The sequence below is a fragment of the Talpa occidentalis genome, unplaced genomic scaffold, assembly GCF_014898055.3.
Source record: "Talpa occidentalis isolate TD23 unplaced genomic scaffold, MPIMG_talOcc4v2.1 talOcc4.13, whole genome shotgun sequence".
Classification (NCBI taxonomy): Eukaryota; Metazoa; Chordata; class Mammalia; order Eulipotyphla; family Talpidae; genus Talpa; species Talpa occidentalis.
Genome location: NW_023601322.1, coordinates 88,531,341 through 88,551,399, shown reverse-complemented (window position 1 = coordinate 88,551,399; position 20,059 = coordinate 88,531,341). Strand labels below are relative to the sequence as shown.

General features: G+C 46.4%; 1 protein-coding gene across 1 annotated transcript in view; it reads left to right on the top strand.

The window, feature by feature from the left end:
* Positions 1-8,319: 8,319 nt before the first annotated feature.
* The window catches only part of KCNN2 (potassium calcium-activated channel subfamily N member 2), a 330,773-nt gene continuing 319,033 nt past the window's right edge, over positions 8,320-20,059 (top strand). Inside the window, exon 1 of the mRNA XM_054694516.1 lies at positions 8,320-8,562. The gene's annotated coding sequence lies outside the window, so the exon portion shown is untranslated. The remainder of the gene's footprint in view (positions 8,563-20,059) is intronic.

Genomic DNA, 20,059 nt, shown 5'->3' with positions numbered 1-20,059 from the left:
CCTTTCTGAGCACACCTTCACACAACACCACCAATTCTTTGTGTCTTTGTCATGCAATGTATACAAATAGATCATTTCATCACTTCTAGAAAAATTTCTTGAATTTGAATGGACACTGTCAGATGGCAGGACTGCATTGTAGAAGCCTGATGCAGGTGGACGTGAGAGCCGTGGTTGAGGAAGGGCTCTGGGGCCTCGTTGTTGGGTGTATTGTGGAGAGACACAGCTGAGGAGCTGTGAGCCTGTTCTCAAGTGTTGTCAACAGATGTTACCTCAGAGCCAAAACAAGAATAAACAACACCTCTTTATAGAAGGAAAATAACGTAATCGGTGTTAGAGTACATGTCTATTATATAAGCTCATCTTCTTTTCCAACAACAAAATGATTTTTGCCTAGTTTGCCCCAATGTTAGTTCTGCTGTTGAAATGGGTTATTGTTTTAATAATTTGGATTTTAGATTAGCTTCTGGACTTCATATGAGAAAACTCTATAACACCATTCATATCTTCTCACTTTTATTCCCTATGATGGTAGCTGGTGGATAAACCAGCAAACATCGTTGGGCAACGTTTGGATTCCTAGCAAGACTGACACCACTTCACAAACTAGCACATCAACATTGCCAGTTTCAGGATTTATTTTGCTAACGAAATTTGTAGTTTTTTAAAAATACCACTCCATGTATTTGTATGGAGAGTGTTATACAGGTAAGTTTATTACTCTTCATTTTATATGCAAGAATTGTTGGCAGTAGACAGGGCCAGGAAGGCATGCTTGAAACATGGAAACATTATAAACAAGGCTTATAAGCAACTGAGGGGCACTCTAGGAACCCCAAATTCTAAAGGGGTATGGCCATCTGTTTGCATGAAGACAAAGCAGATTCTTAGTGTGAAGGAAATTTAATAGATTAGTGTGCATAGAGAGGGGAGAAGAGAAAGATTAATAGTTTCTCAATAAAATGCCCCAAATTACCCATGCCTTTGTGGATAAATACCCAACCAAATAGGGTTGGCTCAAAGTAGGGCCACTGAGGCCTGAAAGCTGGCCACAGGTCGAGGGAACCATCTGGTGGGGACCAGAGGAAAGGGGTTCTGAAGCAGATCCCAGAAAGCTGGGACAAAAGGAGATACCAAATCAGGATCACGACTGCCATTCTCAGCCTCCTGCCATGACTTTCCTCCACGTGTCTCTTCTGTGTCTTCTCAGCAGGACCAGGGTGCAGGTAAGGCCACAGGAACAGAGGAATCCCTTTCTTTTCACCCTGAACTCACCTGCTTTTCATGTTACACACTCTCACCTGGCTGCTCAGCTCCAGCCATCATTAAGCAGGACCACGAACATGGTCCCTTCCTCTCTTCTGGACATGTCTCTGTAGCAACATGGACTACTCTCTCCATGCTGCATGCCCTTGTCCATGCTTTCTGACTTTGCTTTCTACTTGGTCTATGAGGATCCTTCTGTTTTACTAAAATTGTAAGTCTCATAGTACAATTATACGTTCCCTAATTTTCTTAATTTCTCAGCAGATTGTCTTGAGATTTTTAGATCTCGAAAAAAAGTGAAACATACCTGGAAATGCTGCAAGGTAGGGAAGTGCTACCTTTGCACTTGCCATTCTGTACATCCTGTTTTCTTCTCCCACTCTGAGCTTGTTCCTCCAATCATTATATCTTTGCCCTGAGGCATCTTCCATAGGTTTCTTTACAAAGGGATTGTGGATAATGAAAGTGTCTTTAGTCATCCTTGTTCTTGAAAGATAATGAGTGTTCACTTGTAGTTGGATGGCTACTTTTTCTGATCATTTGTATCATCAGTAAGACCACGATTGCTCTGTCTTTGAACTTGGCATTGCTGTTATTGGGAAGTCAACTCCTCTTAGAGTTGTCTTCTCACAGGAGAGTAACCTGCCCTGCTTTACACACAATGGGGATTGCAACATAGCTTGGATGATTAGAAGAATCACTGTTGACCTTGGTTAGGTCCTAGGAAAATGAGAAAAAGCCCATGGGTGTCTCACTATTAAATCTTTGCAAGGAGCTATAAGAATGCAAAAGCTAAGTAACATATTATACTTAAAATGCAAAAAATTATTTAAAGAAAGAGAACTAGCAAATGCTGAATTCAGGTGCTTTTAAGAAATTCTATTATTAAATGACTGGTTTTCTGTAACCACAGGTAGTCATTTGCATATGCTAGAGAGGGATTCCTATTCATCCTCTTTTACATCTTGGTCTTGTGTTTTTTTACTTCTGTAATCAGAAAGAAAAACCACAATGAATTTTTCTATCAAAATCAGAGAAAATACATAGCAAAATTCTTTGATGTTCATGTTAATTATTATAGTGTATACAATTTGGAGTCAAAGTCGGCTTGGTTTACCGTAATACTGTGGCATAATAGATGGAGGGATAATGCCAACATTTGAATCTAATTATTAAAATACAAGTTGACCAACAAGCTAATAAAATTTAACCTTGTCAAAACAAATTTTGTAAGCATAAATTAAATACCTACCATCTTGCTACTTTAATCAATTAGCAAGGATGACATTTTAGATAAAACATTCATCAAATCATAAATTAATAACTTTCTGCATTAATATCACATGTCTTAGGCATACTATAACTCTACTACTTCTCTAAATAAATCACTGTTTTCTAGAAAATGCATTTTCTATGGACTAGCTTGTGACTTTTTTAAAAAACGTTATTTGCTCTAGGCTCTATTTTTCACACAGAGTATTGTCTCAGAGTATTTGTCTCTTTGGCAGGGTGTGAAAAGTTTTGCTTTCTTTCATTGTCTATACATTTATGAGAAGAATTAAGTTGTACGTGTGTGACAAATTTAGTATTTATTTGTAAGTCTGGTCCAGTAGGTAAAATGAAAAATAATGGCATAGTAAGTGGGTTTTTTTTTTTCTTTTTAAGATATGGGTGATTTTGGTATGCCTAAGCAGCAATAGTCTTTAATTATTATTTTTAGGTCTTTACAAAGAGAATCAAGTTATTGTCCTGAGATGATGAAATGGAATTTATTAGCAGTAATCTGTTGAGTCCAGCCAGACATGTATTCACTTTCCAAATAAGTTTTAAGAACCTACCACATCTCAGGTACTGTACAATGTTCTTGGTAAATATAGATATAAAAAAGATCCTGAAGTTTATAGTCTAGCCAAAAAGGAATACTACTCATCACCACCTGATGGTATGTCATTTCAGTGCAACTCGAAAGAGGAAGAGAAAGCAAGAAGTTCTTTCACTGGCGATTAAATGCTCCTGCCCCAAACTGACATGTCCTGTCCACTCATTTCATAGAGCCAACTTAATTTCAACTGGATGAGGCAGTGCAGGACTCACTAGGTTCTGTGATTCTATTTCCCACAGACTCTAAAAGTGATCACTAAATACTCGGTTCAGCATATGAATTCAGGGTCTTTCTTCACATCCATGCTAAACAGCTTAGTTTGCTCCAAATGTTACTATATGTGTAAAACATTAATATGCTGGAGAGAAAAAATCATTTCTGAGCAATCTGATTTACACAGTGAACTATTATTCCTGACATCTACCAATGATATATGAACTTATTTGGATTGCAGGAAAATGCACTGTAGCAGAAAGGCTGTCTTAAAAAGAAGAGTGGTGTGGTGCTATAGAATTTATAGTTGTCGGCCTTCTTCTATCCCAAAGGTACCAGGGAAGGCTTTCTGGAGGAAGTGATTAAAGGTAACATCTGAAGGATTTTGTTAAGGCCAAGCTGTTGCAAAGGATTAGAGGAATCAATTGCAAACAGAGAAAAAAATTGGGAAAAAATACTCAGAGGCAAAAAGGCATAAAGCAAAACCAAACCACCCCAAATCCAGGAATTGTTTTTTTTTTTTCTGAATCCCTCAAAGTTCTACATGGCTTCTGTTACTATAAGGAGTAGTACCCAGAAAGTAAAGACAATCTGAAATATCAGTAGAAAAAAAAAAAAACAAAAGATTGAAGAGGAAGATATAAAGATTGCCATTATAAAGTAGATAATTGTAGTCATGTCCTGGAGGCAAATGTGGACCCAATTTCATTAATGTGTTGCATTTCCATTTTCAATCAGTGCAGAATTCTTTCAAATTTACGTTTTGATTTATTTAATAAAAACTTTATTTTTTTACTTTTTTTTAATAATAAATTTTATTTTTATATTCCCCATACAATTGCAACCCCCCCATTCTGACCCCAATCCCTCCCCTCCCGCCCCCCACCCCCAAAAAGTGTCTCTGGTTCATAGTTTTTTGTTGATTTTGATTTTTACTTTCTTATAGTTATTCTTTTTCCTGGTCCCTTAGTTAAGTTTTCTAGATTCCTGCTATGAGTGAGACCATCCGGTATTTTTCTGTTTCTTTCTGGCTTATTTCGCTGAGCATGATCCCTTCCAGCGCCATCCATGTTGCTGCAAATGGCATGTGTTTATCTTTTTTGAATGTTGAGTAATATTCCATGGTGTATATGTACCACATCTTCTTGATCCAGTCATCTATTTTTGGGCATTTGGGCAAAACTACCATGAGATACCATCTTACACCAGTGAGAATGGCACGTATTAAAAAAACTAGCAACAACAAATGTTGGCGAGGGTGTGGAGAAAAAGGAACTCTTCTACACTGTTGGTGGGAGTGCAAACTGGTCCAACCACTATGGAGAGCTGTGTGGAGATTTCTGGACCTACTAAACATAGAGCTTCCATATGATCCAGCAATTCCACTCCTAGGTATTTACCCAAAGGACACAGAAACATCAATTCCAAAGAGCACCTGCACCCCTATGTTTATAGCAGTAATTGTTTTAAGGAGCTAAGATAAGTTCGGTAATTTCGGAGGTGAGAGAGCAATGGTGTAAAATGAAACTAGAAGCTGGCTTGTGTGTGTGTGTATGTGTGTGTGTATGTTGTGTTGTGTAAATATGTACATATATATGTGTGTGTGTTGGCTATATCTATGTATCTTTTGTCTGTCCATCTGTCGGACAGGTTCTGTTTCCCTGGTGGAGCTCTGAGTGATATGCACACAGCGTGAGAAGGGAGAATACCCTGGAGCCCATGAGGACTCAGTAGCTCCTGCACTAACCTCTAATCACCTCCAAGCCACCAACTCCAATGATTCTGGTGACCTGTTGAGAACCTGGCGTCCGGTGTCATGGACTGAATACAGACTCTGTCCAGCAGCTGGAGAAATAGCAGGATCCAGCAGGGTTGCTGCAGCACTAGCTACTGTGTCACGGCCACAAAGTGAACCAGCAGATCCACGACAAGGTACAAAGGCTGAAAGCCCCGGACTTTACACAGTCCCATCTAGTGTTCACGTGGCCGCTGAGCATGGCTGCCTTCCCAACCTGGCTCAGACAGCCCCTGGGCCCCATCCCAGCCCTGAACACCAGAGGGAAGGGGATGCCAGAAAACACTGTTCCAACTTAACTGGTGGGACGCAGTACCCATGGCCAGGGGGAGGTTTCTGGAAACACTGGGTCATTGGTGAGAACATGCAGACCCCCACTGGCAGCATGTCTCAAAATCAGGGATTCGCTTCTAAAGAATGGGAGGGTGGACATTGGGGCAATAGCTCATCCTGTCTGCCAGTGTTGCTGTTTATGGGACCCATGTCCTACTCCTACAGCTGAACGTTTAGGGGGAAACAGATACTATACAGCCATGTGTTAACTTTTGAGTTTTCACCAGAATACAAATACTTTATAGTCCCCTTGGAAAACTTCATGGAGTGTTTTGCTGCAACTCACATCTCAAAGTATTAACCCCAGGAGAGCAGTGAACCACAAGGAACAGGTGATTCTTCACCCCAGGTGTCAAGAGTGTGTCTTAGATTAGCAGTAGGCCTTTTTAAAGGCCCATCGAGGGGATGTTTACTTTCTTTGAAAGAGAAAATGCAGGGTCAGTGACTTGGGCCCTCCCATCTTCATGAGGTGTCTTGGGGGAATCCGCTTTTGTATAATGAAAAGATCAATGTATATTGTGGATTAACATAGATAAAGTGGAGTTTATGGCAAGGCCCCTTTGTACAATTTCAGGCAAATCGACTTCTGCTCCTATCTGTGCAGTAATCATGTAGGATGTCTCTTGCACCTTCCCACCAGCCAGGCAACGTATGTACATGAGCCAGTGCCAGGAGGCATCCACCCTTACTATTATTCACATTTTGCAGAAAAGGAACTGAAGCCCAAAGATCGCAGAAACAGCCAGAATGAACCAGGACTTGGGGCATAGAGCCTCTCTTCTGCACTTTCCTGATGCCCCTTGGATGCTGACTCATCCCTGAAACTATATGGCCAGTACTTTCTCTTCAGGGGAGCAGGAGAGTGAAAAGGGGAGAAAGCATTTCAGCAACAATTAGCTCACAGGTAAATGGAAAGTCCCATTAATTAGAAGCCCCTTTCTGGGATCACCCTGACCCAGTAGTCAAATAAGTAAATAAAAGCCTCCTACTCTCTTGGGATCAGCTCAAAGCACAAGGGAGGCTGGGGGTGGAGGCTAGGGAAGGCCCCCCAGGAGGTGGGTGGGCTGCACCTCTACTGCAGACCCGCAGGGGGGGGTCCCCTTAGGTGGGATCCAGGCTTCTTTCCACAGCTCCTGGGCCAGCCCTTTGAGCTAGGTTTTGTGGGACCGGGTTGTTCCTGTGCCTTGTGGCTGCCAGGATCTTCCAGGGGGGTTGTACAGCCCTGGAAGGATTTGAAGGACTATGTGAAGGGGAAAGAAGCAGCTTGGAAACCAGACATCAGCCTAGAAGCTTCTGCATGGGTGCAATAGGGTCCATTTTCTGTTGAAGGTGAGAATCTGCAGCATTGTTTTCTTCTGTGTCACTGGGCACGAAATCCATATTCACCACCACAGCTAGCAGGGGTTTTATTTTTTGTTTTTGGTTTTTTTTTTGAGGGGTGGATATAGTGGGAGGAGTTGGTGTGGGAATTGAAACTGGGCCCACCCCTCTGTGTGAGTTACAGTGACAGACACCTGGGAGCTCTCCTGTAAGCTGGCAGTCAGGTGGCAGAAGATGTGATGTTTCATTGTCCTTCACCTCCCTTTCTAGCTCTTTGGGACCACGTGATGACAGACCAAACCCCAAGCAGGTTGAGGGTTACAGAAAATATGAAATGAGCCTGAAGCCCGTAAATCCACGGAGGATTTTTCTCCAAGGCCCTTGGAAACAATAGGTCCCCAGCATGACAAAGTGCCTGCCTGCCATTCACCTCTGATTTCAAAATGCACTTGGCTCTCTATTTCTCTTTGTAGCTTGGAGATGGAACCAACGCCAGACAGACAGCCCAGTAGCAACCAGCATCCAGAAGGCTGGAGATATTGCTGCCATTCACAGAATTTATGAAAATCCCCTGTCTCTGGAAGGCTCTCCCAGCTCCAAACGCGGAGCGCGGCGGGTGAGTCCCTGCAGCAGCTGGCAGGAGAGCTATAAATAGAGCCGGGCGGGAAGCGCCCTCCGCTGGGGGAGCGGGCTGGGGGGGATCCCGGGTTCCCCCTCCACCCGCTGCGGTGCGCCCTTGGCGGGGGATGCCGGAGCCTCGCAGGCGCGCGCGCCACGTTAACCCTGGAGCTCCCGGGGCGCCGCAGCCGGGGAGGGCGAGGGCGAGCAGCCTGGTCCTGGAAACCGAGACGCGGTGGGGAAAACCCTCGCCTGTGGAGTCTCCTACTCCGTGGCTTTCCTCGGCGACTCTGGGTAACACCTGGGATGCGGCCTGGAAACCCACTGGAGGGAGTGAGTTCCAAGGCTTTCCCCCGCTTGAATCCAGATGTTAAAATGGAAACCATCCCCAAATTTGGTTCAGGGCTGGGTCTCCTCCCCTGTTCTGCTTTTATGCTGTTACTTTCCTCGGGAGGGAATTATCAAGTGCCAATGCGCGCGCGCGGGTGTGTGTGTGTGTGTGTGTGTGTGTGTGTGTGTGTGTGTGAGAGAGAGAGAGAGAGAGAGAGAGAGAGAGAGAGATTTTGGCGCATGCACACCCCTCTGTAGTCTCAAGGTCGGCAGTACCCCGAGCATTTTGGACCCCCGCTGCTCCGGCTCAGCCCAGCCGCCAGGGACTCCAGGAGGAGGGAGTCCCCAGTCCCGGTGGGGCAGGGCAGGCAGTGACCCGGTTTAGCATTTAGCACGGTCGGTGCTGAAGCACGGACAGGCAAGTAGGAGCTGGGTTCTCCGAAGGTGGACCCCGGTCAGTCTGCAGTGGACAGCTGGGGCCCCCAGCTTGGCCCTGCTGCGCGCCCAGCCTGGCTCCTGGCGGGTGCTCTGAGCCCGGGAGCAGGGGCGGCGGGAGCCGGGGCTCAGCGGTCTCCAGGGCTGCGAGCTGTCTGTCCCGGAATTTGACACCCGGAGAGGCAGCTGGTCCCCCATCAGGACTCCTGAGCCTTCTCAGATGGAAACAGTTTCTCCCAAAGAAGCTGTGGGAATTCTCGGTGGCGCCACTCTTGGGCTTTGCCTCCCGGAGCCTTTAATCAAGGCCCCATTGAGCACTTTGAGGCAAGGCAGGCTCCAGATGGAGCAGGGCTCCGGGTTGCTGAACAAGGTAAGCTCCTGGCTAAGGTGCGGTTGACTGGGCACCCCAGATTTCATGGAGGCCACCCTCCCCGAGGCAAGATGGTGCAGGGAAGTTTGCCTTGAGCTTCCAGGCTTCCCTTTCCCTCCCTGCGCCCCTGGGCCCTTCTCCAGCCTTCTTCTGCTTTACCTTTCCCTGCCTCCACTCATTCATGCCTTAAATAGAAAAATTCCCCTGGATGGTGCTTGGTGGGGGGACTCCCTGTAAGTTCTTAATTTAGCATGTTAACATTCGAGCTACAGGCCCATGGAAATTCCTCATCTCCCCTGCATCTCTTCCACCACCCATCCTTTCTTCCTTGGCCTAGTTTGCTGCTCTCCACTTTCCTTACCCAGTCTGCTTTTCTTTCTTGCCATCTTCCTTTCTAACTTTGCAAGGTCTTGCTTTGAAAATATGGACGGAAACAAGGGGTGTGTGGGCAGGTTGTTGTGACTTTCTGGGTCATATAATGCTGGGGCACTGGGTTTAGGAACAGTTTAGAAATCCTTTATTTGTTAAGCTTTGCTGAACACCTACTGTCTGCAGTTACTCCACCTTCTCCTGTGGGGGATAACCAGAGTAGCTTATGCACATGTTCTACAGGAAACATGTACATAAATACTCAGAAATGTCTGATTCATACTAATAAAAACTTGGAAAGTCATCCCTGGGGTGTGGATGAGTACTGTAATATCACACAAAGGAATATTATACGGTAGTCAAAAGGAATATAAACTAAGTGACAATATGATAAAATTTTAGCTATGTAGCATTAATTGGAAATTGTGTAAAAGATTACATAGAGTGTGAAAATATTTTATAATATTAACATCTAAAATCCTCAACTTCAAAGGAATATGTGTAGCTGTAATATAATAACATCATATAAATAGGAAAACAAGAGTGTGATGAATCTGAGGCTTGTGTTTATGGTTACCTGAGCAGTGGAGAAGCAGGGAACTCTATGATTAGTTAGAGGCAACTTTGAGGCAAGCTCCCAGGTGTGTTTTGGTTGGTAGGTTCAGGTATACTTATTGCATGATTATGAATGAGTAAATAATGAAATATGCCAAGGACTTGCATGAACTAATGATGAAAGCACATGATGAACCAGGTAGTAGGACAAACCCTGTTCTAGCTACTGTGGTCTGAAGTGGAAGGAGAGTAAGGAACAACAGGAGTTGGATCCCTCAGTCAGAGGGAAGGGAGCTTGACCTTATTAAGGAAGGGGGAGGCAGCCAGAGCAAGGGTAGGTTGCGGGTAGGAGAGGTTGGCTGGGACCAGCTCATGCAGAGCCTGTAGGTCAAGGTAAAGAATGAAGACTTTCAAGCAGGGAAAGGAAATGATTGGGCTTAAAATAAAACTACTGCAGATGCCATGTGAAGAATGGACTTTGGCAGGGGCCCTTGGAATCCACTGCAGTAGCAGAGGAGAGAGGTCAGTGGCGGTTGCAGACCTTGCTTCTGGGGATTCCTGCACAGAGTGCCAGCCTGGGGTCAAGTGCAGAAGCAGCCCAAGCTCCCCTTCCAGTACATGTGCTGGTGCTTGCTTGGAGGCCTGCAGGAGGTGTGCACCTTCTCCCATTGTGCTCAAGGAGCAGGGTAGGCCAACAGCAGCCCAGTGGTGGGTCAGGGTGGTGAGAATTGACCTGAAGAGACAGAGATGGATTCAGGACATATTTGGGAGGTATTATAGAGTGGACTTGCTAGGATTAGGTAAGGGCATTAGTAAGGGGTTAGTTTCAGGAGGGGTTGTCAAAGGATTAGTAAGATCTGGATAGTAAGAGGAATCAAAGGTAATTTCTGATTTTTTTTTATAAAGTGATTTTATTTAATTTTTTAAAAAAGATTTATTTATTTATACAAGCACTGGGTACAGTCAGAAGCGTGGGAGGGTGAGAGAATTCACCAGAGCCAGAGCAGGGAACAGAACAGGCAGACTGATGAAATACACTGCTGAAGGGAGCAGCAGGCACAGCAGGCGCAGCAGGCGCAGCAGGATAGGTCTGCACGCCATGTGGGACCCTCACCTGGCGGCCGGGGATAAACCTGGCGCTACAGAGGCTGCGGGCAGCTTCACAGCCCAGTGCTCAACCACTGCACCACCAGGGAGGCCCAACTTCTGGATTTTTTATCTGACTGAGAGGATATTGCTTCTGTTGGAAGAGAAGAGGGAGAGCAGCAAGAGGAAAGAAATCATATTTTAGACATATTAACTTTAACATGCCAAGTGTAACTGTCAGGTACGGATAGTCTGAAGCTTGAGGGAGAGTTTGGGGCAAGAGACACACATGTGGGAACTGTCAGTTGGAGGCTAATGTAGTTCAAATTCTTCTATCTGAGGGATGAAGAAATCCTATATTGTCAAAATATTAAGAATTTAAAACAATGGTAGGTCATTAAAAATAAATAAATAAATAAATAAATGTATGCCATAGATTGAAAAGTCAAATACACCAAAAAAAAAAAAAAAAAAAAAAAAAGGAAAACAAATTCCTCTGCCTGGATATCGTTGTCAATTGTGAACTTCTCATGGGCAGAGACATTTAGATGTGTTTTTATCCCCAACAGAGTAGAATACGTCATTATTAAATATTGGTGGACCAGATGACAGAGGGATACATGGAACATTTAGATGTGAGGAGATGGAGGATGAGTCCCAAGTTTCTGGCCCTGTTTGGTGTCGACAGTTTGAGTCTGTGTAGTTTTTAGTTGCTCCTGAGGCCAACACTGGTCTGATCACGGTGGCAGCCCCCCAAGGAGGCTGTAACCCAGGGGGCTGAAGACTAGTGCCCCGTGTAGGTACACACAGCCCTTCCGAACAGCTAGAAATGGCAAGGACCAGAGGCTGACGGCCCAGAATGGCCACAAGCCTCGCAGGGGTCACAGTTGATGAGAGAGCCCTGGGTTAGAAACAGGAAGTCAGCCAGGAACGCAGAGACCTCATGGGTCCTGGGGCAGAGTGACGTCAAAGGAGGTGGAGAGAGGAGCTGGAACTGAATGGTGGAATCCAAGGCAGCTGCAAAAATGGAGCCACAAGGTTGCACACCATCGTGGCATGGGCATATTAGGTACTCATGGGGGGACTAGCTTGGGACAGCACACGCCTTCCTACCGCCCCACTCCCTTGCCACCCAAGGCCCTGTGTTATCTTTGTGATTTCTCATTTAGAAAGTGGTTGCTGGGCCTCCCCAGTGGCGCAGCGGTTGAGCGCTGGGTTGCAAAGCTGCCCGCAGCCTCTGAAGTGCTGGTTCTATCCCAGGCTGCTCCCCGGCCACTGGAGGAGGGTCCCACATGGCGCGCAGACCTCTCCTGCCGCCCGCTGCTCCCCTCAGCAGTGTACTTCGTCAGTCTGCCTGTTCTGCTCCCCACTCTGGCTCTGGTGAATTCTCTCACCCTCCCGCGCTTCTGACTGTACCCAGTGCTTGTACAAATAAATAAATAAATCTTAAAAAAAAAAAAAAATAGAAAGTGGTTGCTGAGGCTTGTCCATGCCTGATATCTCAACCCAGGCCCCTGCAAGGCCTCTTGTATAGCACTTGCCTTCGCCAAACCCTCTCCAGGTTGGGCAGGCGGAGCTGCCCGTGCTCTGTTGCATGTGTACCCACAACATTCTCCCGTATGACCGTATCACCGCGTCCCACCGCCCTTAGGGCTGCTAGTTCCCCAGCCAGCGGCCTCTCAGAGCGTCTCCTTCCACATCGTTGCTCTCTGTCTCCGTGGCTCACAGGGTCCCCTGGTCTGTTCATTGGCTTATCCCCAGTACATCTCTCATGTGTCACTGGCGTGTAGCCAGTAAAGGACTGACTCGCGGTGTGTGTGCAGGGATGCGAAAGGAACAGGGGCCAGGGGAAGAGGGAGAATTGTCCTTTTCGCTTGACTTTGAGTCTGTCAAAACGAGACCATCCCATTATCACGGATGGTAGAGGCATAACGACCCCTCTGCAGGCAGCCAAGTTCAGTATTGCTTAAGAGAACGGGTTTGCAAGAGAGTAGACCTGGAGTTGAAAGCTGGCCCCACCACCTAGAGGCCACGTCCCCTCTTCCAGAGGCCCGCTGTCTTCAGCTGGACAAGGTGGTTAATAGCAAAATCTGCCTCATGTCGCCATCACAAGTGTTAACTAAGATAATGGGATGAAGCTTCTGAGCACAGGGCCTGCCATGGAGGAAGCACACACAGTCCTATGGTTATTTTTCAAGGCAATTAACCGTCAGCGCCTCTCCGACTCACCTGACTTGAAGGAATGCTGCCTATTCCGAGACCTCAGGCACCCTGTCCTGAGGTGTCTGTGCTCTGGCAGGGTGGTAGGAGTCTTTTTGGGGGCAGATTCATTTGTCATGTGATCACAACATGGGAAAATGTGATGCCCAGAACATGTGTTTTTCAATGTACCTCTGTAGTTTTTATCCTTGTGGAAGATTATTGGTAGTGGCTGTTGTTGCTGCCTATAGGCAGTCTGGGTGGGAAGCGCCTACCAGACCTGCAGTGCAGCAAGAGTTTTTGACTCCAGCAGGTCTGAAACACGGGAAACACCGAGGGAGCAGCTCCTCTCACAGCTCCTCAGCGCTTTCCGCAGTAACTGATTAGATTATCTCATGCTGGGGAAACTTGGTTAACTAGTCATTTTCTTTGCCTTTAAGCATGAGGTTTGTGAAACACATGGGAAATAAAAGCCGTAATTTATCAAGGGTGATTTTGGAAAGGGCTTTTAAAATTCGATTTGCTTCAGTGTGTTAGATATCAAGTTATATGTTAATGAACTAGTAAAGGGATGCTGCTAAAATGTTTGTTTCGAGTGCAGGGAGACCAGTCTGAATGAGTAAAAAGTCTGAATTACAGTGCATGTGAGCTATTTCAGAAATACCTTTGTTTTTGTTTCAATTCATGCAGTAATGGTACCCAGAAAGTGTTTTTATGCTGGAGTCTCTTCCTGCATGGATAGGTAAAACGCATGTGTAATTAGTAATCACACATTGAATGTAAAAAGGGAAATCCGTTAAAAATCCATTTTTGTCTGGCAGTTTCTTTTTTTTTAACATTTATTTATTTATGCATACACGAGCTGGGGTACAGGCCAGAGGTGTGGGGGGTGAGAAAATTTACCAGAGACAGTGGGGAACAGAACAGGCAGATTGACTGAAATACACTGCTGAGGGGAGCAGCGGGCGAGACAGGAGCGGTCTGCCTCGCCATGTGGGTTGCTTCCTGGCTGGCTGGGGATCGAACTCGTGTTGCAGAGGCTGAGGATTGCTTGCTTAACCCCTTTCGCCACCAGGGAGGCCCTTGTCTGGCAGTTAACATGTTACTTTGCTGGGCAGAGCTCTCGGTTGAGCTGGTGAACATTTGCCTACATTAGTTCAAAAGAGTGTCACTTCTAAAGTACTAAAACCCAAATGTTGTTGCTATAAATTCAAATGGAAACCCGCCCAACCTCACCTGTTAGCCTTCTGGTAGCCTCAATTCTACAGTCACATTGCTAGGGTTCGTTTTGCTTTGATTTTGACTGTTTCTTTGTTTTGTTTCTTTACAGTTCACATCTGTGTGAAATCATTCTGTATTTGTTTTTCACCTGATTTATTTCCTTAGCATAAAAACTTCCAGTCAAAGGTGAGACTTGATTTCCAGCTAACTTGGAGGGAGAGCTGTTTCCTTCCCAGACTGAAAAAAAATTACTATCTGATAAGTTCTGAAAGACAGTGTCCCTGCTAACTGTACACAGCTGTGCTCGTGGCACCCTAGGTCCAGCCTGCAGCCTCCATTGAGGATGTAAAACAAGCTAATAAGCCTCTCAACTAAGTGATGACAAAAGCTAAACCAAAATTGATTATCACATATGTGTCTAAGATACTGGCTGCTTGTAGTGGGGAAACCAGGAGCAGGGCAGGCAGAGAGGGCTGGGGCATTTGGGGGCGCAGGAGGCTGACAGTAACAAAGCCCCCCAGCCCACAGCGAATCTTTACTCTTTCACTGGTGCTCTCTCGAGGCTTTGCCTCTTCTGTAATCACTCATCCTCTCGTAGCCATCTTCCCGCAGCTGCCCTGAGAGACGCCACCCTTAATATGGCTGACCTCTAAGGTACAGGTGCACCTGCTCGCGCATGCTCACACCATAACCCAGGTGTCCCTAATCAAGCGCTAGTACCCCGTGCCCACGCGCCCGAGCGCCTCCAGCATCAGCACCATCAAGGCCGCAGGTGATCGCCACAGAGGCCAGCGGCATAAAAAGCCTGACCAATTCACTCACCCTACACTTGTTTGTCAAGGCATCACTGGCCAGTTTGCAGGATGGACTCTTCCTGCTGTGCACTTTATGCCTGCACTGCGAAGCAGAAATCTTTTTTTTGTCTTATGTGGGATCGTAGATGAAGAGGAATGCATGGAGCCCAGGACAGTGCTTCTCAGGTTCCTGCTTTTCAAAATACACATCCTTGGACCCTAGCTGCAGAGATTGTGGTTCCCTCTGTGGTGAAACCCCTAAACCTCCATTCTAAGGAGCTTCAGATGCTGATGCCCAGGCACACATGCGAGAGAAACCTTTGAGGACCTTCCTCTGCAGTCCACATGAGCACGACCATTCATTTTGAAGACACGGAGGTGGGGACCGTGAGACTGGCTTCAGAAAGCTCCCCAGCATGCGATACTGCCAGGGAGGAGACACAGCCAGGGAGGTGAGGCAATCAGGCGGCTTGACCTAGACTGTATGGGTTTTACCCCCATGGGGTAAAACCTTGTGTCCAAGAAGCCACTCGGGCCTGGACAAACTGCAAAGCTGGGTACTCTACAAGGCACACGAGGCTACTGTACATGGTGGCTTTATGGCGCTTTGAAATGATGGGTGTTTCACTTTCACTTAAACCCATCGCAGGCCACTGAGCAGCCTGTGAAATGACATGTCTCCACCGGCAAGGAGGCCCTGCTGCCACACACTGAGCTTTTCTCCATCTCTTTCTTCCTAAGTTGTGGCGGGTCAGTGGTTCCCGAATTTGTCTGCATATTGGAATTGCCCAGGGAACTGAACAAATAGCAAGAGCAAGCAGGCAAGACACCCAGTGTTCTGCCCCCTGCCCCCAAGGGGTGTGTGAACGCGCCTCAGGCGCCATCCTGTGCCAGGTGATCCGCACCTGCAGTGTCTCCAGACGTGGCAGATACCCCTCTCCGGTGTCCTGCCTTATCTTCCTTCAGCTCTTCTAGAGCGAGGGCCTGAGGCCCAACTGCTTGGATTTTGGATAAGAAAATTCGGTGAGCGTGACTTTTGCGGCTTGTGAGCCAGGCCTCCACCCTCTCGGGAGTCGGCGTGCCCGGCGGGGCGCCCCAGGGGCCTGTGTCCACAGGCAGCAAGGATTCCCCAGCCGGGAGAAGCCAACAGCAGACAGCAGCGAGGCATACATGCGAGAGAAACCTTTGAGGACCTTCCACTGCAGTCACCTGGCAGCCCAATTTGGGACAGAGCACCCCCGGTGGCATGAGGAGCTCAAGAGAACAGGCAAGTCCTCTCCTCTCCCCCCAGGTCATTGGGTTTGGGCTCAGGGAACAGTATAGCTGAAGCCAAAGTGCGTTGCTTGTGCTCCCTGCCCAGCACCGCATAAAGCTGCTGTCTAGGCAGGAATGAGTCATAAGTTCTCCTCCAGATCGAACTGCAAAGGAAAAATCAAACCCTAGCACTGATTATTAGAAGGGAAAGCTGTTACTTTAATGAATGAAATTCTTACTGAGTAAAGAAATCTCACTGTGGACAACAAGATAGTTTCCTCTTGTCTGTGCTGGGATGCCCAAGGCATTTTTTGGGAAGGGTGAAGGTCCCTATGAACCCAGCCCCAGCTCATGAGCTGCTCTGTAGGCTGACCGGGACACACGGGGTCCCCCTCCCTGCGGGCTTGCTTGGCTTTGGGGCTCCTCCAGAAAAGCTGTAAGAAGGAACTGTGTCTTGGGATAGTTACAGCAGAAAAAAGCTGCTTCCCTGCTCTCTCTTACTCTTCCCCTTGGTGAGAGTTTACCTGCTGGGGCACTGACTGAGCAGCAGGCCACAGGATGCTTTGTTTTCCCCAAGCTGGGTGGAAAGGCAGCTGTGTGTGGAGAAGGCACTGTGGGAGGCGGCTAAGGAGTTTGTTTGTGTGGTTTGGGTTTCATTGTTGGTTTTTACCTATGCAAACGCTGCGGGCTAACGATACAGCTTTTGCCAACTCTATTCGGAGGCTCAGATTATCTCCTAGTACAGATTCCTTTCTGCTTCTAGCCATCTGCTCAGTGTGCATCCCAACATAAAGGCAGTATTAGTCTTGACTGGTTTTGTCCGGTCTAATCATCTCCCCCAAACACAGCATTGTCGCTGGACACGCATGTAAGTGCCTGCAGCAGCCCTGCTGTGGTCCTCAGCGCCAAGGATGGGGTTCTTACTTGACAATTTTCCAGAGCCCCCTCTCTTTCTGCATAGAATGGAATGTGAGTGCTTCACAGTCTTGAGAAAGCAGCAGTGAGCTGTCACCCGAGGACATCTCCACACTTTGAAGAGCTGCTAACTCTCTTCCTAGTCCTGTTTGTTTTTTTTTCCAACAGGTAAGAAGACTTTGAGTGTAAACTCCATGCCATATTTTGTTAGTTAATGAGGTCAGGGACTTTGCAGGCCAGCCCCATTATAAAGGAAAATCAAAGTCTATTGAACACATTGTAAGTTTGATTGTTCAATATGCATTTTTTTAAAATAGTTTCCTTTTTTTAAGATTTATTTATTTATTTATACAAGCACTGGGTACAGTCAGAAGCGCGGGAGGGTGAGAGAATTCACCAGAGCCAGAGCGGGGAACAGAACAGGCAGATTGACGAAGTACACTGCTGAGGGGAGCAGTGGGGGGCAGGCGAGGTCTGCGCGCTATGTGGGACCCTCGCCAGCAGCTGGGGATCGAACCGGTGCTGCAGAGGCTGCAGGCAGCTTCACAACCCAGCGCTCAACCACTGCGCCACCAGGGGAGTCCCTCAATATGCATTTTTTTTTTTTTTAATTTGTTGACGTTGGTTTCTCAGTCATTTGAGAGTTGTTTCCTTTGAATTGTCCATATATGCAGGTGGTGAGGGTAGCCTAACCAACTTCTAAGGGGCACACTCACTAAAAGAGTTTCGTGTATCATTAAATACTCAGAATGTATCTAGCCATAGCTTTTCCTAAGGGCATGCCTCCTCCCATCTTATTTTCCTCACCATGGCAATGGATTGACTGTGATAAGCAGCATCAGTTTTCCTGCCCTATTTGGGGAACCTATTTATAAACAAAACTTCCTCTGTAGAAAGGACAGAAAGGCTCTTGGCTTAGAGCAAGATATAAAGGTTAGGAACATGCCTCATGCTCTTGTTCCCTCCATTTCGCAGCCTGTGAATGGACTTTGAAAGTGTCCTAGGCCTGTGGAATCATTGTTTTTTTTTTTTTTTTTTTTTTTTTTTTTTTTAAGATTTATTTATTTGTTTGTTTATTTGTTTATACATACATACAGACAAGCACAGGATACAGTCAGAAGCACAGGAGGGTGAGAGAATTCACCAGAGCTAGAGCGGGGAGCAGAGCAGGCAGAAGGACCGAAGTACACTGCTGAGGGGAGCAGCGGGCGGCAGGAGGGGTCTGCGCGCCATGTGGGACCCTCCTCCAGTGGCCGGGGAGCAGCCGGGGATCGAACCAGCGCTGCAGAGGCTGCGGGCAGCTTCGCAACCCAGCGCTCAACCGCTGCGCCACTGGGGAGGCCCTGGAATCATTGTTTTCCAGTGGCAGTTATGACAGGCACCTCATTCACAAATGAGGGAGATTTGGTTTGTGCATGTCAAGTGAGTCTCTGCTTTCATTGAAGATGAGTTTCTGATTGACCCTTTGAATACCGATAAAATCTTTGGACCTAACTTGCTCTTGAATGAAAGGTATACTCCCTATGCGGAAATATGGTGATGTTGTCTTATTTTATTTTTATTTTTTATTTTTGTCAATTATTTACATCATTTTTCATTTTTGCCCAGTGTATGCATTTTCATCTTGGTTATAGTCCCCATACAATTCCCACCCCCCTTGTTTTGATCCTACTCCCTCCCCCCCAAACCCCCCTCCCCATAGTGTGTCTCTGGTTTATAGTTGCTTGTTGATTTTGATTTTCACTTTATTATAATTAGTCTTTTTCCTGGTCCCTTATTTAGGTTTTCTAGATTCCTGCTATGAGTGAGACCATCCAGTATTTTTCATTTTCTTTCTGGCTTATTTTGCTGAGCATGATCCCTTCCAGCTCCATCTATGCAAGAGTTTATCTTTTTTGATTGTTGAGTAATATTCCGTGGTGTATATGTACCACATCTTCTTGATCCAGTCATCTTTTTGGGGGCATTTAGGTTGTTTCCAAAGCTTAGCTATTGTAAGTAGTGCTGCTATACACATAGGGGTGCAGCTGCCCTTTTGAATTAATGTTTCTGTGTCCTTTGGGTAAATACCTAGGAGTGGAGTTGCTTGATCATATGGAAGCTCCATCTTTAGCAGGTTGAGGAATCGCCACACAGCTCTCCATAGTGGTTGGACCAGTTTGCACTCCCACCAGCAGTGCAGGAGAGTTGCTTGCCAGACATTGTCTTATTTTAGACTTTCTTTAATGACTGAAAGAAATCCACTTCAAACTGGTTCAAACTTGAAAGTGAGTTGGTTGGCTCATATAATATAAAGGTTGTGAGTAGCACTGTATGCAGATTTCAAGCAGTGATATAAAGAACTCTCTCCCTTTCTCTAATTTCATGTCTATCTCTTGTTTCTTTCATCTGTGATGGCTTTGTTCTCAAGCACACATTTCTCTTACAGCTTCATGAATGCATTAATAGGTCTCAGTTTTACCTAAACTCCAAAGTTTATGTGTGTTTTAATGAAATTCTAGGGTTGAGTTCAAATGGGCAGGACGGTCTCAGATTTGGGAAGGAACTTAGTGTACATAGGGTAGGTTCCCCAAGCAAAATTCAAGATGCGATACAGGAAAAGTGGATACAGAACCAGACTGGCAAGAATAATTAACACCCGGGCCTCCCTGGTGCAGTGGTTGAGTGCTGGGTTGCGAAGCTGCCCACAGCCTCTGCAGCGCTGGTTCAATCCCCAGCCGCCGGGCGAGGGTCCCACATGGCCCACAGACCTCTCCTGCCACCCGCTGCTCCCCTCAGCAGTGTACTCTGTCAGTCTGCCTGTTCTGCTCTCTCCTCTGTCGCTGGTGAATTCTCTCACCCTCCCGCACTTCTGATTGTACCTAGCACTTGTATAAATAAATAAATAAAATCTTAAAAAAAATTGTTTAAAAAAAATAATAATAATTAACACCCGCACTATAGGGAAGGGAGTCGCCATCCCTGCCTGGGAGATTTCCACTGTGAGAACTTGCATGTCTAGTTTGGTTATGAATCTTCAAATGCACCCAAGTTTCAGGGGCTCAGACGCCAAACAGTGCTGCAGTGAACACAGGCGTGCAGGTTTACTTTTGAATTAATATTTT